Here is a 20,664-nt window from a genome sequence, read left to right as displayed (position 1 = left end):
TCTCTCTCACACGCATACATATCTCATTTCCCTGTGGGCATCGGAATCACACACGCGCACTTCGTTTATTTCTCTCCCTCCGTCAGGGTTAAATTCATCTTTCTACACCGTCCTACAAGTCTCTCACATAGAAACACACACACTCTCTATGTCTAACACGCCCACCCCTTTAATTTTGCCCACCCACATCCACTAATGTCTCTCACACATATGCTATCTACCTATCCCTTAATATAGCTAGATATGTGTCACACAAACTTCTTCTCCCTACTAGCAAGATGCCCATGCGTTGCACGGAACATCAAGATGCATTTGTATGAGAAGTTTAGCTTGTGGGAGAAAAGGATGAACGAGGGAATGCCTTATTTGCAAATGCGGAGAGGGGAGTGGGTATCTTTTTGCAAAATTGCCATAGTTTCCTTCCTGTCCGTCGGATATAAATTGGATGGCCTATATTGCAGGATGGTAGGAACACCATCATCACCAACTCTGTTTTTTATAAGAGTAGAGATATGTGAGTGTCACTGCCCCCCCCCCCCACACCCACACTTCCCAACACCGAAGGAGTAGGGTGACACCTCGATCTTGATACTAATCTATCGACTGACTTCTCTCTCAAACATACACACACACACTACCCGGCACCGAAGGTGTAGGGTGGCACATCGATCTTGATAATAATCTATCTACTCTTCTTGCAAACACACACACACACATAGACACACACACTCGCTAGTTGTGCCTCTGTGCCTACCGCGCACACTCTCGATACGTCTTCCCCCCCCCCCAACAATGACAACAGAAGGGTGACAACTCGATCTGATCATAATCTGCCAATTGGTTTCTCTCTCAAACATTGTGTCTCGGTGCCTCGCTCGGCAGCCCCCTCGATATGTAGACTTCTCGCGCGCGCACAGCTGTAGTGACGATGATGCTGAACCCAATGTGCCTTGTTTTTACCGGCCTCATGTGATAGTTTTCACCCTGTTTTCTGTTAATTAACAAGGCAACCTTTTCTTTGTTACTACTAGTGAATCTGAAATCATTCGGGGCAGACATAAAATATATCACTTCAACCCAATTATCGCAGCAACTATTTAAAAAGAAATAAGCTAGCTGCCCATGCGTTGCACGGAACATCAAGATGCATTTATATGAGTAGTTTATCTTGTGAGAGAAAAGGTTGAATGAGGGAAGGCCTTATTTGCGAACATGGAGAGACGTGTGGGTATATTTTTGCAAAATTGCCATAGTTTCTTTCCTATTTGTTAGATATAAATCCGACGGCCTATATTGCAGGATGGCATGCACACCATCATCACCAACTCTGTTTTCTACTCCCTCCGTCCGAAAATACTTGTGATGAAAATGGATAAAAAGAGATGTATCTAAAACTAAAATACGTCTAGATACATTTCCTTTTATCCATTTTGATGACAAGTATTTTCGGACGGAGGGAGTATTTGTCTTTTTAGAGATTTCAACAAGTGACTATGACCGGACCTTACCAACATACTCAAAAAAGTAGTCCATAATTTCGATGTTACCCTCTTTTCTTGGCGGTGCAGTGCCATCTCGATACCTCATAAATAAATAAAGTACTCCATGATACTGATATATGATACATGGCGCAGGAGTACTAAGTATTATTAATAAAGTTTTGCTAGAACTCATCTAGATGAGATATAATTTGGTCGCATTCATCTTTTATAGCCATTGGAAGTGATGCTATATAAGATGTGTGTGTGCTGACGTGGGTTGTATTTGTTCTTGTGCAATGAACTGACCACTGCATGTCATGTTTGATAGTCTCAAGTCATTAAAAGCATACAAGCCCCACATCTATTCTTGGTTGATTCCTCTATTTATGTCAAAAAATAAGAAACCACATGAGAGTTAATGATCCACGCCTATGTGTTTACTATTTGGTTTTCGTAAGATGACTTAATACTCACCTAGACGGAGGGAGTATTCGATTTGACAGTGGGCGGCGCAGTTCCCAATATGGCTTTAATGCAGACGAGGGAGGGAGTAGCGGTTCCCGATATGTTGAACGGCCAATGCATCCTTCTTCAATTAATGCATGAGGGAAGTAATGTGAGGAGGTCCGAGAAAAGAGGCTGCACGATGTGAATGCAATGCAGTTTTCCCTCATTGCCATCATATAAAGGCGCCCCTCCATTCCAATGCATCTACCACATCGTACGCACCTAAGCATTTGCCTAAGCACCTACACTAAGCGCAAAAGAGCTCACTCCAGACCAATGGCGGCGGTGCTCGTGAGCGGCTAGCAGCTGCGCCAGATGGTCCACGACACCGGCCTGCGGCATGGCGCCGAGGATCGTCTCCAGACGGTGTTGGAGACCGGCTGGTGGATGGCCGCCTTCGACGCCAACTACGACTCTTAGTTGGACCTGATGATCGTTGCCACCAACAACAAGTTCATCGTCCTCAAGAAGCTCGCAGACGACATCGCCGTACTCCTCCAGCCGGCGCGCCCGGGCTGCTCATTGCCTGCCACCCTAATCGGCCTCCATGGACGGAACCTCTTTCAAGCACTGGTGGCCCTGCGACTGCCCGCCGATGCCACGAAGCATGTCCACCTGGAGGTCGCGCTCGCTGCGAGGCGCCTTGCCCTGCAAGAATTCGTCGACCTACACATCCACATGTACGAGGAAATTGTGTACATAGGTATCTACAAGGCCAGTGAGGACGCTACGACATTGGCCTTCCTCAACCGGCTGGAAGCCTTGGATGCCTTTGCTGAGAAGCACCTCGACCTCGCCACAAAAGCCGCCACTCCTTAGCCGTCGGTAGGTGGCCCGACGCACTAAGTTGAGGAGGAGGAGGTCATACGTTCGTGGATCCATCTTTCTTCTTGCCTTCTGTAACCACCACTGCGATCGCATCATCGTGGCCTTAATTCTTATTGTGCTGTTGCATTCTCATTCCAGTCAATACCGACATGTGTGATCCCTTTGCTTAATTATATGCATCACTGTAACTAGTACTCCATCTGTCAATTTATAAGTAGTTCTTACCTTTTCCATCAACTTCGTGCAACGCGCGGGCATCTTGCTAGACACACTAGAATATGTCTATATAATCCGTATGTGATAGTCCATTTGAAATCTCAAAAAAGAAAAATATTTAGGTAAGGAGGGAGGAATATATTATGAGTATATCAAAACAATAGTGATTTCTTTCAAGTTTGTGAACAAATACTACTATTCTACTACTTTGGATCCGTCGCAACGCACGAGCACATTGCTGGTAAAAGGAAAAGGCCTGCCGCGTACGCGTCGCACCCCCACACGCCCGGGAATCGGGAGTACAACATGGCCCGTCCGGCACGACACATGGCTCAGGGAAGGCGTGTTGCCTAGCATTTTCACTTTCATGTGGGACCGCCGTTGAGCAAACCGACACCCCACCCGCCGCCAGGTTGGAAAAAAGAAACTAGGGGAAGATCTAGCTGTAGCATGGAAGCCAAGAAATTTGGTGTCAGACGGGGCTCGTTGATAGAGTAGGAGCATCCCGTACTATTACTACTCCTACTAGTAACAAGTTTGTACTCCTAATACTATATTCCTAGTACTACCACTATACAACTAGTAGGTACGTGCACGGCACAACATTGTAGGAACAAAAAACGGGAAGATCTTGTTGTGGGTGATTTATCTTTTTTTCAATCAACGTAGTATGAATAATATGATGTGGGGGGCACTGAGGGAGTCCTGTATTAGGGGGTCTCCGGACAGCCGGATTATTTCCTTTGGCCGGACTGATGGACTATGAAGATACAAGACTGAAGACTTCGTCTCGTGTCCGGATGGGACTCTACTTGGCGTGGAAGGCAAGCTTAGGGAATACGGATATGTATATCTCCTCCTTTGTAACCGACCTTGTGTAACCCTAGCCCTTTCCAGTGTCTATATAAACCGGAGGGTTTTAGTCCGTAGGACAACATACAATCAGACCATAGGCTAGCTTCTAGGGTTTAGCCTCTCCGATCTCATGGTAGATCAACTCTGCCTCCATCAAGAGGGCCCGAACCTGGGTAAAACATCGTGTTCCCTGCCTCCTGTTACCATCCGCCTTAGACGCACAGTTTGGGACCCCCGACCCGAGATCCGCCGGTTTTGACACCGACATTGGTGCTTTCATTGAGAGTTCCTCTCTGCTGTTGCCAGAAGGAAGGATGTCTCGTCTCGTCTCGTCCTTAAAGACGGTACTACTGTTGGGGGAGCTTTGGCTGTCGGCGAAACTCTCCGGCTAGTCGGTTTCATCATGACCGCCTGTTCGGCCGTCGTGCCGAGGATGACTTCTCGGGTCATCGAAAACAGCCTCCACGTCAAATCGGCACTCGCCGAACAGATGGATCCAATGGAGCTCGCCTCCTTAAACGAGCTCTTGGATCGCATCTCCACCTTGGGAGTCGCTACGGACTATGATCGGATTGGGCTTAAACCCGATCAAAGGGAGATTAACTCTCCACCGGTCACCCATCATATTGCAGTGGTGGAGGAACAATGCGGCGACCTTTCCTCTATCTTGACCAACTATGTCCGGATTCCCGAGCTCTTCGAGCCGGACGCCCGTTCGCAGGAGGATAACATCCAATCCCTGAACTTAGAGTCAGGCAGCGGGCCAGGATTATCGGGTAACACCCCAGAACCGGAACTTCCAAAATTGGAAACTCCTCGGCCCCTGGATTCCATATCAGGTAAGGGTTCGGATTCAATTCCACCCACCCACCCAAACATAAGCAATCTTTCCCACATTACGCAAGAGCCCCAGGAAACAGTACATCACTATTGGGCCAGATTCCTCCTTGCGATGAACAAGGTTAAGGACTGTCGCGAGGAAGACGCAATCCTATTTTTGTACAATAATTGCACGGACAAGGGAATCCTTAACGCCATAAATCGCCGCGAGATAACACGCTTTGCTGACTTGGCGTCCATAGTACGAAAGTACTGTGCGATGGAAAGTGCCTGGAAAACCGAAGCAAACTTTTGGGATAATCCGGCCCTGAATACAAACTCAGTCCGAAATAAAAGGGTGCATTATCACAATAGACCCGGGTCAACTACCAAAAAGAAAAAACCCTCTATAGGGCATGGAACCGTACTGGCGGGATGGCTCAACGGGCCCTGCAAAATTCATAGTACAGCGGATACAATACCAACGCACAGCCTTAGAGCATGTTGGATACTTCGGCAGGTGGCCAAAAGTGGTGAGGATCTTCTTATCCCAAATACCATAGCGCACCATCCCGTGGATAACAATACGGTGTTAACAGTCTCTGAGACCTTCGCGTCAAATAATAGGCGCAAGCGAACACTCCGCAGCATGGCCGAAATCTGCCACGTAGCAGCAATAAATCCATGGAGTGACACGGCTATTACCTTCAATGCTAGTGACGAACCTAAATTCCAAACAGCCCGAGCACCAGCCGCACTAGTCCTCAGTCCAATCGTGGACGGCTTTCGACTCACCAAAGTACTCATGGACGGCGGCAGCGGATTAAACCTCATCTATGAGGAAACTCTTCAAAAGATGGAAATAGGCTGGAACCGTATTGAGCAAAATAGCACAACCTTTAGAGGAATCATCCCCAGTCGGGAAGCACGCTGTGCTAGGAAAATCACACTAGATGTGGTATTCGGCACGCCGGATAATTACAGGTCTGAAGAAATTACATTCCAAGTGGCTCCGTTCAGAAGTGGTTATCACGCCCTTTTAGGACGGGAGGCATTCACAATCTTCCAAGCCGTACCCCATTACGGGTACATGAAACTCAAAATGCCCGGGCCCAACGGAATCATCACTTTCACCAGCGATCCGGACACGGCACTCCGTGCCGAAAAAATAGCCGCACTGGCCCTCGAGGCATTATCCGAAGCCCTCACGGCCGAGGAATTAACCACGCTACGCTCCATAGTGGACAATGATGACGTGATACTCGACAAGAGATCCAAGTCCACCTCTTTTAAACCAGCGCATGAAATAGTCAAATTCCAAGTCCACCCAACGGACCCTACAAAAACAGCCTCCATCGGGGCACAGTTAAACCCCGCTATGGACGCCGCACTACGAGAGTTCCTGCGCGAGAACTGGGACATATTCGCCTGGCATCCCTCAGACATGCCAGGAATCCCACGCAGGCTGGCCGAGCATAGCCTCAATATCCTAAAGGGATTCAAGCCGGTCAAGCAAGCTCTTTGGCGTTTCTCCAAACCTAAGAGACAGGCCATGGGATAGGAACTAGCCAAGTTATTGGAGGCCGGATTCATCAGAGAAATAAAACACCCGGACTGGCTAGCAAACCTGGTGATGGTACCAAAGAAGGACAAATCCTGGCACCTTTGTGTCGACTTCAAAGACCTCAATAAAGCTTGCCCAAAGGATCCCTTCCCCCTCCCATGCATCGATCAAATCATTGATGCTACCACAGGACACGAGTCATTGTGTTTCCTCGACGCATACTCTGGTTACCACCAAATCAAGATGGCGGAGTCCGACCAAGCCGCAACGGCATTAATCACACCATACGGTCCCTTCTGTTTTCACACAATGCCTTTTGGGCTCAAAAACGCCGGCGCAACATATCAGCGCATGATTCAGACATATCTGGAGAAACAAATCGGCAAAACAGTAGAGGCATACATAGACGATGTGGTCGTCAGAACCAAACATGTCGACTCTTTGATAGACGACTTGAGGCTCACATTCGACAACCTTCGAACATCCGACATCAAGCTTAATCCGGAAAAATGCGTTTTCGGCGTACCAGCCAGAAAGCTCCTGGGTTTCATTGTCTCCAGTAGAGGTATTGAAGCTAATCTGGCCAAAATCCGAGCTTTGTCACAGTTGGCTACCCCAACAGACCTCAAACAAATCCATAAGTTAACTGGATGCATGGAGGCTATAAGCCGCTTTATCTCCCGCTTAGGAGAAAAGGCTTTACCCCTTTATCGCCTCCTTCGGCGCACCGAACACTTCGAGTGGACGGATGCGGCCACAGCCGGATTGGAAGAAATAAAGGCCATCTTGGCAACCAACCCAATACTGGCCGCGCCAAACATCGGCGAACCAATGCCATTGCACATTGTGGCAACTCATCAAGTTGTAAGCGCGGTGCCCGTTATCGAACGGGAAGCGGACGGACACAAATTCCCTCTTCAAAAGCCGGTATACTATGTATCCACTATCCTCACTCCATGCAAATCACGGTACCCGCATTACCAAAAGATAGCATATGCGGTATTCATGGCATCGCGGAAGCTGCGACACTACTTTCAAGAGTGTTCGATTACAGTAGCCTCGGAAGTGCCACTAAATGATATTATAAACAACTGAGACGCTACGGGCCGGATTGCCAAATGGGCCATTGAGCTCCTCCCGTTCGACATAACATACAAACCTCGACGAGCCATTAAGTCGCAAGTATTGGCCGACTTCGTCACCGAATGGACGGAGGACGAACTCCCTAAAGTGTACGGCGCATACTCCAATTGGATCATGCACTTCGATAGTTCTAAAATGCTGGCTGGTCTAGGGGCTGGCGTCGTCCTGACGTCCCCAACCGGAGATACCGTTCAGTATTATTGCAAATATTGTATACAGACTCCAACAATGCAGCCGAATACGAAGCTCTGTTGCATGGTCTTCGGATGGCAGTCTCCATGGGCATTCAACGCCTGGAGGTGCGTGGGGATTCAAACCTCGCAATATCCCAAATAAATGGAGACTTTGATGCCAAGGTTCCGAAAATGGTGACCTATCGAAACGCCGTCCTAACAATGTCAGCTCAGTTCGAGGGGCTCGAATTTCACCATGTGGCTCGGGAAAACAATCAGGCGGCGGATATCCTCGCCCGCATCGGCGCAAAACATGATGCGGTCCCCCCCAACATATTTCTAGAAAGGCTGTTCAAGCCATCCGTAGTATGGGAAGGGGGCACCGGTAACAACAGTCCGGACCCGGCCAAAATACCCGATACCGAACTCTCTGAAACAATCGGAGGCTCCGCCACCGAAATAACACCTTCAGCCCACGAAATAATGGTCATTATCGCCCCGTGGACAGAACCATTCCTGGCCTACCTAACTAGACAGGAACTTCCGGAGGACCAAAATGAGGAACGCTGCATAGTGCGGCGATCCAAGGCCTACATGGTCCATGAGGGAGAATTGTAGAAAAAAAGCACTACCGGAGTCCTTCAAAGGTGCATCTCCGAAGAGGAAGGGCGGAATCTAATGGCAGAAATTCACGCCGGACTCGGCGGTCATCACGCTGCAGCCCGGGCTCTTGTAAGCAAGGCTTTCCGTATAGGATTCTATTGGCCAACGGCCTGGGCAGATGCATAGGACTTGGTCCAACACTGCGCCGGTTGCCAGCTCTTCGCAAATCAAAGCCACATGCCACCCACCGCCCTCCAAACAATCCCCGTTACATGGCCCTTTGCGGTCTGGGGGCTTGACATGGTTGGACCCCTTAAAGGGGGAACCCACAAGAAAAAATACTTATTGGTCATGGTGGATAAATTCACCAAATGGATAGAGCCCAAACCTGTTAAAACAGCCGAATCCGGACCAGTGATAGACTTCATATCCGGGGTTGTACACCGTTATGGCGTCCCCCACAGCATCATCACTGATAATGGCACGAACTTCACGACCGACGAGGTAAAACTCTAGTGCAGCAAAATGGGCATCAAGCTCGATTATGCTTCAGTCTATCACCCACAAACCAACGGTCAAGTTGAGCGAGCAAACAGTCTTATAATGAGCGGCATTAAACCCAGATTAGTGCTCTCCTTAGAGGAGTCTAACATGCACTGGGTAGAGGAGCTCGACTCCGTACTCTGGGGGCTGCGGACCACGCCGAATCGTAGTACCGGATATACACCCTTCTTTATGGTGTACGGCGCAAAGGCAGTCTTGCCTAGTGACATAATTCATGACTCACCTTGAGTGCGCATGTATGAAGAAAGAGAAGCCGAGCTCGATCGGCAGGATAGTTTGGATACCCTGGAGGAGGAACACGACGTAGCCAAAGCCCATTCCACATTTTATCAGCAAAAAGCTCGCAGATACCTAAGCAGAGAAGTACGGGCCAAAACTTATAACGTTGGCGAACTAGTTCTACGCCTGCGGATAAGAAAAAGAACAAGCTCGAGCCCAAATGGGAAGGTCCATTCATTATTGACCAAGTTCTGACCGGTGGAGCGTACCGACTGCGGGATGCATCGACTAGTCGACTCGAGCCGAACCCATGGAACGCGGCCAGGCTCCGAAGATTCTACGCCTAGCACCGGACTCTATGTTAGTCCCCTCCCTTTGTCCATTTTCGGCATATACATTATCTGTCTTGTTTCTCTTTTTTTCTTTCTTTTATTATTCCTCTAGGCCTTCAAGGGTCACCTTGTGCCTCGCTTGCACATTACAAATGCGCTAGCCGCACTCTTCATACCTGGGGGCTTCTTTCACAGAAGCTTAAATTATTTATCTGGGCCTCATGCCCCACACATGTGTTATACTTCCGCATGTACCTTTTTTCACCATTATATGCATCGATATGACTTAAGTTTTGGCCAATATGGGTTGCTTGGCTCTTGTATTTATGCCCTACGTTCCCGTTAATTCGGCTAGGGCATAAGGGGAGCACCTCTGCGATTGTTACTGCCGGGTCAGCCGTATGTGTACCTCAGACTGGGTGAAGCCGAAAGCTAGCGTTCTTAAGGGAATATTCGGTCGGTGAACAAAAGATGATTTTTATTTATTGTCCATATCTGCCCCCAGATGTTCTTCCTGCGTTTCCTATCGCAGTCCGGACATGCACTTTAGGGCATGCTTACCCAGGGAAAGGAACCCTTAACGGAACTATTCTCCCTGGAAGATGTTTCTTACTACCCATGTAATATAACATAACTAGTTTGGCACATGTCTGATAAAGCACTAATGACCCCTACGCTTGGTCTCCACGCATACCCTGGTTCTTATATAACTAACCGGGTATTCGGATACACTCCGAACTATTGGGCCTGGAGGTTGAAGCGAAAAGGTCCGCAACGACAAATGATCTACAATCCGGCTAGAAGGCATTATACATGTCACTTTAATTACATAGTCATGCAGACTGACTAAATTCTTCTTCTATACCATCCAACAGGCGGTCTAGCTTATAATCCTGTTGAGAATACTTTGCGGCTAATACTACTTGCCCATAAACTAAGCTAACGGGGATCTCTTTTCCGTCGGGCCCCACAGGTCCGACCTCGGCCATGTGATTTGGGTCTGCCTTGGTATACCGCGTCTTCACCATGGCCCAGACTTCTCTGGCAGCCTGTCGGCAGGTTGATACCTTCCATAATCGGAAGCGCCTCCGTGCTCCCTTGAGCTTCTCCGCAAGATCGGCAGCGCCCTCTGGCAGGGATACGGACGGCCACAAGGCCTGGGCAACACCCTACATCACCTGCCGAACTGGTTCGTGCAGATGTGACAGCTCGGACAGAATATCACCCGCAAACCCAGGCATTTCCTCCGCGGGACGACCCGTCAGCATACCTATAGACATAACGCTGTTAGTTGGCTTCTTCGCCGAACTCCTTTAAAAGGATTCGTTCATGTAACGCCCTCGATGCGGCTATATCCCCCACGTGTCGAAGCATGACTTAGAGGCATAACCGCATTGAAAGTAATGTCACAAGTGAGGTAATCTTCACACACCCCATGTAATACATAAGGGAAAGAGATACATAGTTGGCTTACAATCGCCACTTCACACAATACATGGATAAAGCATTACAACATCCGGATACAAACAAGGTCCGACTACGGAACCAAAATAAAAGAAGGCTACCCCAAATGCTACACAGATCCCCGATCGACCCCAACTGGGCTCCACTACTGATCAACTAGAAACAGAACAACACGAAGGACAAGATCTTCATCGAGCTCCTCCTGGAGCTTGGTTGCGTCATCTGCTCTGTAACATCGGCACCTGCAAACTGGTTTTGGAAGTATCTGTGAGCCACGGGGACTCAGCAATCTCACACCCTCGCGATCAAGACTATTTAAGCTTATAGGAAGGGTAAAAGGTATGAGGAGGAGCTGCATCAAGCGACTAGCATATATGGTGGCTAAACATACGCAAATGAGAGCGAGAAGAGAAGGCGAGGCACGGTCGATAAAACTATGATCAAGAAGTGATCCTAGAACAACCTACGTCAAGCACAACTCCAACACCGTGTTCACTTCTCAGACTCCGCCGAGAAGAGACCATCACGGTTACACACACGGTTGATGTATTTTAGTTAAGATCAACTTCAGGTTTTCTACAACCGGACATTAACAAATTCCCATCTGCCCATAACCGTGGGCACGACTTTCGAAAGGTCAAATCCCTGCAGGGGTGTCCCAACTTAGCCCATCACAAGCTCTCGCGGTCAAGGAAGGATATTCCTTCTCCCAAGACAATCCGATCAGACTCGGCATCCCGGTTACAAGACATCCTCGACAATGGTAAAACTAAACCAGAAAAGCCACCCAGATGTGCCGACAAATCCCGATAGGAGCTGCACATATCTCGTTCTCAGGGCACACCGGATGAGCCAGACGTCGGGTGGGCCAGCCCAGAGTTTTCCCTGGTAGCTCCGGACATCGCTTAGTTTGGACCAACACTTAGACAAGCACTGGCCCGGGGGGTTAAAATAAAGATGACCCTCGGGATGCGCGACTCCCTAGGGAAAAAGGCTAGGTGGCGAATGGTAAAACCAATGTTGGGCCTTGCTGGAGGAGTTTTATTCAAGGCAAACTGTCAAGGGGTTCCCATTATAACCCAACCGTGTAAGGAACGCAAAATCCAGGAACATAACACCGATATGACGGAAACTAGGGCGGCAAGAGTGGAACAAAACACCAGACATAAGGCCAAGCCTTCCACCCTTTACCAAGTATATAGATGAATTAATTAAGAGATATTGTGATATCCCAACAAAATATCCATGTTCCAACATAGAACAAACTCCAATCTTCACCTGCAACTAACAACGCTATAAGAGGGGCTGAGCAAAGTGGTAACATAGCCAAACAACGGTTCGCTAGGACAAGGTGGGTTAGAGGCTTGGCTCAAAAATATGGGAGGCATGATAAGAAAGTGGTAGGTATTGCAGCATAGGCATAGCAAAAGAGCGAGCAACTAGCAAGCAAAGATAGAAGTGATTTCGATCGTATGGTCATCTTGCCTGAAATCCCGCAAGGAAGAAGAACGAGTCCATGAAGAAGACAAACGGACGTAGTCGAACGGGTCCTCACAAACGCGACGTTATCAGGACCAACCCGAGGAACCAACACCGGAAAGAAGCACACAACATGGTAAACAACCAACACATGAACATGGCACGATATGCGGGATGCGGTATGTGATGCATATGCATGACGTGCAAAGGAATGATTGAACCTGGCCTCAACATGGAAATCCAAGGGTGCCACTGGAAAGGTGAGGTGATTTCGGTCGAAATCGATATAAAGATCACCGGAATCGGATGCACGGTTTGGAAATGGCAAGCAAAACAAATATGGCACCGGTCTGCGATAAACAGCAAGTAGCCATCTAAATGCAACAAGATAAATATGCTACAGCACTCAAACATGGCAACCAAATACATGGCAGGGATCCATTCATGATGTTTGACAAAAGATGAACAATGAGCTACGGCTAATTCACTCAATAACAAGTTCAAACAAGCATGGCAAAAGTGCAAATGATAACAGGTTTCAGACTTTGTGAAATAACAACAAATCAGGAATTTATCATCAGGAAGCAATCTTTAGAGCATGAAAAAAATGCTACAAGAACATATCATGGCAAAGCAAGGCATGGCATGAAGCTACTCTAAGCATATAACAAAAGTCCCTTAGTGACCTTGAGCCAAAAGGGATCAGAAAATACAATTGCAAGCATGTGAACGTAGCAAAAACATAAACAGATTCAGACTTAGTGAAAAACAGGAGCATGGCAAATCAGTTAACGAGTAGGCATGTTTACGAGCTCGATGCACTCACTACAAAGCCTGGCATGACAATCTAAGCATACACCCATCAAGAAGACATGACATAGAAGCTATACATGGCAAGAACAACAACATAACATGCACGGATCAACAACAACAACCTCGGCAAAATCGCTAAACATGCTTTCCGAAACGCGCTCTGATGGATTCTCGCTGGGGGAGGATGGTATGGATCGGATCTAAGAATCCCCATCCCTTTAATAGACAATTTATTTATCTAGCTAGGGGGCGAATGTAAAAATGCCCTGGCGCCTCGTATTCATTCGATGCGTGGGAGAAAGCCCTTCTTGGGCATAGAAGCCAAGAGGTTCAACATTTATGGAGCTGGACACTGCTTGCGAACACTTGAAAATTGGAGAAGAACCCGCCTTGCAATGCCGAAGACAACACTGCGCGCTGGACTCATCGTCATTGAAGCCTGGTTTGGGGGCTACTAAGGGAGTCCTGTATTAGGGGGTCTCCGGACAGCCGGATTATATCCTTTGGCCGGAATAATGGACTATGAAGATACAAGATTGAAGACTTCGTCTTGTGTCCAGATGGGACTCTACTTGGCGTGGAAGGCAAGCTTAGGCAATACGGATATGTATATCTCCTCCTTTGTAACTGACCTTGTGTAACCCTAGCTCTTTCCGTTGTCTATATAAACCGGAGGGTTTTAGTCCGTAGGACAACATACAATCAGACCATAGGCTAGCTTCTAGGGTTTAGCCTCTCCGATCTCGTGGTAGATCAACTCTTGTAATACTCATATCATCAAGAATAAATCAAGCAGGACGTAGGGTTTTACCTCCATCAAGTGGGCCCGAACCTGGGTAAAACATCATGTTCCCTGCCTCCTGTTACCATCCGCCTTAGACGCACAGTTCGGGACCTCCTACCCGAGATCTGCCGGTTTTGAAACCGACAGGCACCCATGAAGCTTATGTGGCTCTTTGCATGGCTACGGAAGGTTAGAGAGAAATAAATAGATAATGTGTTTAGAGTGCACTCCACTAAATAGATATCTATACTTTGGATCCGTTGCAACGGACTGGCACATCTATATCTATACCGCCTATATAGTGTGTGAAAAACTTTGAAAGTTGGTCGTTGGATGAAGCCAATCCGATGGTACAAAGATGGCAAATCCGAGCACTACTGGCCATTGGATATCATCCACCAGATTCTGCCACATGTATAATCTAGAAGACTCCATGGTTGAACTTAATTCATGACTAAGGGCCTCTTTGATTCATAGGATTGCAAAAACACAAGAATAGGAAAAAAGTAGGATTGGAATGGCATGTTCATTGGATCCCTATAGGATTTAGTTTGTTAGATTGTGTCACATGAAAAACAAAGGATTTCTTTCAAGAGGTTGGAGTGCATGTTAGAATTCCTGTGAAACATAGTACAAATGAATCCTTAGGAAAATATTCTACATGATTCAATCCTACGAATCAAACGACCAACGTATGAAAAATTCCTAAGGATTCTAATCCTTCAAAGATCCTATGAAAATCCTTTGAATCAAACAGACCCTAACTTTGCCACAACTAAGCTTAGGCAAAGTTATTAGTTCTTCAAAACGAGAGAAACAAGTTGGCAAGCCTAAGGGAATCTTGCCACATTTTTTGTGTGTATGTCATGTGGGGCCTTAGTGTGGCTTGCCTAAGGTGTGGCTTGAATCAAACACTCGCCTAAGTTAATCAAACTTGCCTAACCTTACATTCCACCAGATTTTGCCACATGTTAGAATCCAGAAAACTCCACATGTAGAAGCATAATGCACAAACCACCAGAATCTCATGCGTGCAATGCACGTGTACCTTACTAGTACTAGTTGGTAGTAGTAAGAAACAAATTCCAGTTTTGGCATGAGCTCGTACTGCGGGAGCAACACAAGGCCTGCCGCGGGAGTTACATTTCCCTCTCGGGGCCCACGGGACCGAACTTCAGTGGCTTAGTGGTAGAAACAAGAAACGTGATGGTCGCCGTGGTTCAACTTCCATGGACAAGCTGTTATGTTTGCTGACACATGTATATCAAAACTAGAGTGTTTATATTTCAAGCACGTGAACAAGTATTATTCTACTACTTTGGATCCATTGCAACGCACGGGCCAGCACATTGGTAGTAGTAGTGTCCATCTCTATCTCTAGAGGCCTTCCCTCGTTCATCCTTTTCTCTCACAAGATAAACTACTCATACAAATGCATCTTGATGTTCCGTGGAACGCACAAGGATGTTTCCTTGGGGGTCTCTCAAGCGCGGCATGGCCGTAGTTGCAAGTTGACACCCCTTGAGATGCCGACGTTGAGGGGCACTCGGATTTCCTCCGATGAGCAGGTAAGATGAGTTTGATCACGTAGTAAATGCATTCTAAAGACTACTTCTGTGTCCATTTCCTAATTCTCCCCCTGCCCACTGTTTCACAGGTTAGGCTCGGTGCGAGTGGAGATTGGCTTGCATATGTACGGGAGGGTACCAACATCAATTTGCACAACATTTACAACAGTGAAACCGTTCCTGTAGAACCTTTGTCCAACATTGGGATCAGCCATGCAATGGGCCACCACATGAATTGGTACGATGGAACCACGGTGAGATTGATAAGATAGCACAAACCTTGCACATGGCGGTCAAAGGCGGACCATGCTATCTGCGGCCGATTTGTTGTTGTACGAGTAGGAAGACGCTGTGCTCCTTTGTAACCACATCTCCGCGGTGACACACCAGGGGACTTATTTTGTATGGGACACATCCTACGATATACTCCCTCTCTCCTAGTTTATTTGTTTTGAATCTTTTTGTTTTATAAGTTTCAAATTCAAATTTAGAGCTCCCCATCACATGTTGAGATTACAATGTCCATTAAATCGTTGCGTGCATGTATAGTAAGGAAACAAATCTCTAGTTTGGCACGAGTTCGGGCTGCGGGAGCACCACAAGCCCTGGCGCAGGAGTTACATTTCCCTCTCAGGGCCGTCAGGACTGAGCTTCAGCGCCTTACTACACCTACTTTTGAGTCAATAACATGTGGACCCGATAGGTGACTGGTCCACATGTAATGCTCCCGTAGGCAGAGGGGCAGTGGGGCCAAGAGGGTTGAGCCACAGGTCGGGGGACGTGTGGTTTCATGGGTTCGAGCGGCGTCGTGGGAATCGTGGATGGCTATGGTAGAAACTTGATGCTCGCTGCATTTTAGGTGGCCCACATGTCATGCACACAAAGGCAGAGGGGCGGTGCGGCCGAGAGGGGTGAGGCGGACGTCGGGGGGCGTGGTGCCGTGGGTTGGAGAGGCGTCGTGGGAATCGCGAGATGAAACGTGATGGTCGCCGTAGTTGAACTTCCATGGACAAGCTGTCATGTCTACGGACACATGCACTGCATACCGATCACTGGAAGGAGTAGTAGAGAAAGCTATATATGCGGATAAATAGTTCCTTATAGTCAAGCGGACCCATGCTCCTACTCTGGTCGAAAGACATGCACACCATCGAAATAGTCCATCAATATCAATATACGCCGAGAGGGAATAAATTTTTTTACAAGAGAGGAAATAGTTCATCCATCCATAATGCCCTCCTGCTCGTACGTCAAGGGTTAATCCTCCCATCCAGACGATCTTAACGGCACCGTCTCATCACCCTTCTGAAGATTTGTACTGAGCACAAAATTTGCTACGTCGAAAAGAGATGGTGTCTGTTTATCACAAACTTCTACAGGAATTTTAATTCTGGTTTGTAGGTCAGCGATGCTATTCAAATCAAGGTTGTACGGCTCCAGCTTCTGTTTGTCCCCTTTGATGGCTGCCCCACAGAAGTATACGTCCTCCCGAGACAAGAAATCATGAAGCTCACCTTGTATGGAGGGTGAGTGTATGATGTGGTATGCCAAAACATCATCTTCGAAGCACAGCTGAAGGACGGCGGCGCGTTGGATCTTCCTAGGGGCACGCTCCGTGTACTCTGCATCGAGACCGATGACCCTCGTCTCTACCTTTTCGAGGGAGTTGGATACATTGTTGATCGACTGCCGAACAACCCTTGGGTGGACGGTGATGGTGGCAACTATGCGCATCGAGCCTTCGACGAGGACATGTTGGACACTAAAAACCTGCATCTCGATATCTATCGCCATTTGGAACCACTGGAACGGAGGGCTATGGTTTGGAGAATTAGGATTAGATGGCTAGTCTAACTGAACTAGTAGATGATTATTTAAAGAGGTTAAAACAATGTGAACACAGTGGGGTTTGGATGCAAATGAAGACGAAGGGGAGGTGAAGAAGCCAAGGAGAATCGGTTCCCGATGGAGAAGTAAATGGGAGAAGTGGCGTGCACGCAGTTGATTAGACGGCTAGGTAGACTAAATGAAAAGGCTATGCGGGTGGACTGATGAGTCGTACCTGTTTGTGTACATGCCCATCCTTCCTGATAGGTGGGACCTATGCAAACAGATAAAAAAATGTGTTGTAGTTTTTTTGAGCGCGTGAGTGGGAGACACAACATTCTCTGGTTAAGGAATACTCCCTCCGTTTAGGTGAGTATAAGTCACCTTATGAAAATTAGGTTTTCCCAAAACCTTTTGGCGTGGAGGATTAACTTCCTGCTCGATCCCCTCCCAGCCTCGTTAGCCAGCATTCTCTTCCTCTGCTGCGACGTTCTACCTATCCATTTTTCCTCTTCTCAAGTGTGGAATGATCTTCATGCCGTCCTTGATGCACCAGAACGACCACTGCATGCATCACGACAGAGCGTTGATTGGGCATGCACGATAATTTGGTTCTGCTCGCAATATGGATGATACCTGAACGATGAAGTGAATAGGCATGCTAGCATGGGAGACCTATTTATGCTATACAATACTAGAGTACTCATGTACCTACTACTAGTAGTAGTAGTAGTAGTAGTAGTACAACTGTGGTACACTTGATGGTCAAAATACTATTCATCCGGTCCTCACAGTGAAGTGACAACACCCTGCGCCTGACACTAGTCCAGGTGGCGTGTTCGGGTTACCAAAGTCAGCCTCACCCTATGCACAGTGCAGTCTGTCACCGCTGCTGTACAACACATTGGCGCCTCGCCTCGTTTCCCTCTCCGCTCCCATAGCACCACTCCATCTCCATCTCCTTCTCCGTCTCCATCTCACTGTGCCCCCGTGTACCGTCGCCTCACTTGCCTCCCCCAGTACCACTATTCCCTCACTAGCCGCTCCAGCACCGACATCCTTCTCCCCCGTAAATCAAACCCCCTTCCAAACTCCACCATGGCCGAACGCGAACCGTGCAGCATCCATATGAGCCACGATTGGGGCAATCTCCCCAGTGACATCCTCGACCTCTGTTGTTCGTGTATGGATATGTTGAGCGCCCTGTGGCTGGCTGCATGCTCGAGGGTCATGCACACGGCCATCGTCAAAGCGAGGCCTAAGCTTTTCAAGACACCCTGCTTGCTGCTATCTAGTCTTGCGAGATTGGATCACCATGATACGGAGGCGTGCATGATGCCCCTCGGCTTCAATCCGATCTCCATTAGCTGAAACTTCTTTGCAGGTATGTAGTGGGTCACCGTACATCATTTCCCTCGACATCGATCCGATCACCATCGCCCGAAACTTCTTCGCAAGTATGTACTGGGTCGGCATGAACTCCCACTGGATGGCTGCCTTCGGAAAAGACGGTAAAAAGTTGGTGCTCGTGAACTTCCAGACCTCCCATGAGATTATCCTTCCTCCGTTGGATTGTATAGAGTATTAACATCGCGGTCCAAGTCATCTAGATTACTACGTCATTTGGACGGACCTTGTTTTGCAGAAGATTGTAATCTGCCAAGTGCCCACACGACATGCGAATTACGCAGACTTCAAGCTAATTGCCTTGTTCGACCGTGAACTCGCCTATCTTTACGCTGGTGCCTTCTTTAGCTGGAGACAACTCGGCTCACAGTGGATCATCGTCAAAGCTGATACACACTTCTGTGATGCTATTGAACACAATGGCATCATCTACGTGATCGACAAAGCATACAGCACCACGTATTGCTGGGACGGCGCGTGTAATTTGTTTCCTCTCATGTTAATGATGACACCATGAAACTGTTTGAACTTTTTGTGATGATTGGCATATCTCTATTTGAGCAGAATTTGAGTAGAACTATGGCAATGTATTAGAGACATCGTAAATCAGCTATATTTGGAATGAGTTAATTCATGCGATTGTGACCATGTCATTACAGCCAATTTGTACCCTGAATAATCAAACGGTTAGGAATATATGGATATTATCCTTATTTTCCAGTAATCTATATACTACTACTAAATATGAGTGTGTATCAATGGCCATGTTAGTTTCCTCATTTTCATGATGTAGAAACATGCACCACACTGTTGGTTTCATCTAACCATACATTAGGGAAGTAAATGTGCATATGGAGAACTCTATATTTGGAAGTAGTGAAATCCTGCAATGCTTACCATGTGTACATACCTATATTCGCCCTTCAGCAATCAATGGCTAGAATAATATCCTCACAAAAAATTTGCCCACAGAACACAAGTATGTAACAATGCATGGTCTGTTAGTTACCTTGAAGAATTTGTTTGTGAGGACAGAACATGATTACATAACATGCATGACATGGTAGTTTCCTGTGAAGAATTGATTGCAAGATAACATGAGTATAACCATGCATGGCACTTCTATATTTTCGAACCCAGTATACATTTCCCTGTATTTTCCTCCCAGTTCCAACAGGGATATATCAATGTTGTTTCTTGCATTATCCTACTCATACTCTGAACAATGTTGATCTTACACTAATAATGCATGTCATTTTTGATATGATGCAGTGCCCTACAGTTACTGCCCTTTGTAATCATACCACCTTTGCCAAAAGCAGGGAAGCACAACTGGTTCCTCGCTCGATCAGACGATGGCAAAAGACTGATGATCATTCGGACACATGAGCCAAGAAAGTTATATTGCAAAAACCCCACTGTATACAAGCACCGTGTGATACGTGAGTATCCGGGCAGTGGTTGTTATGTCTATGAGCAGGATACCAGCTTGTTGGGGCCTTTAGGATTTTTTAGTTGGAGGCGGGTAAACAGCCTTGGTTCACACTCTCTGTTTCTTGGACTCAATTATCCGATTAACTGGGAGATCACCGTTGGCAAGGACCTTGATGGCAGAGAGGCTCTGTTTGCTATGGAAAACTGTGTCTACACGGCGAGCCCTAGGAGTTCGGGACCAAACTCCCCTGATTTTCAACGATACAACCTGCAGCCAAAAGAAGGTGAGAATGCAAAGGCATCTGGATTAACTTTGATCCTTGGAGGTCTCAATTACGACATGCAGTGATGTGGTTCGAGCCTTCAGGTTGATAGGTAATTAGGCTGTTGCATCGAAAGGGTGGAGTACTGGTGTCTCCGGATCACTGGTCACTGAAGCGGGGCTGCAAATTATGATGGTGTTGGATCATCTCTTCGAATGACTTTGTTGTCTTTGCTGCTGGTTCTGGATGGGTAGTTCTTTCTTTTGTTATGCATATTCCTTGTCATTTGGTCATCTTCGTCTATGTCACTCTTACTATGTA

The sequence above is a fragment of the Triticum urartu genome, chromosome 6A (genome assembly GCF_056163025.1).
Source record: "Triticum urartu cultivar PI428250 chromosome 6A, HENAU_Tu73, whole genome shotgun sequence".
NCBI classification, from domain to species: domain Eukaryota; kingdom Viridiplantae; phylum Streptophyta; class Magnoliopsida; order Poales; family Poaceae; genus Triticum; species Triticum urartu.
Note: the sequence above shows the minus strand (reverse complement) of the source record.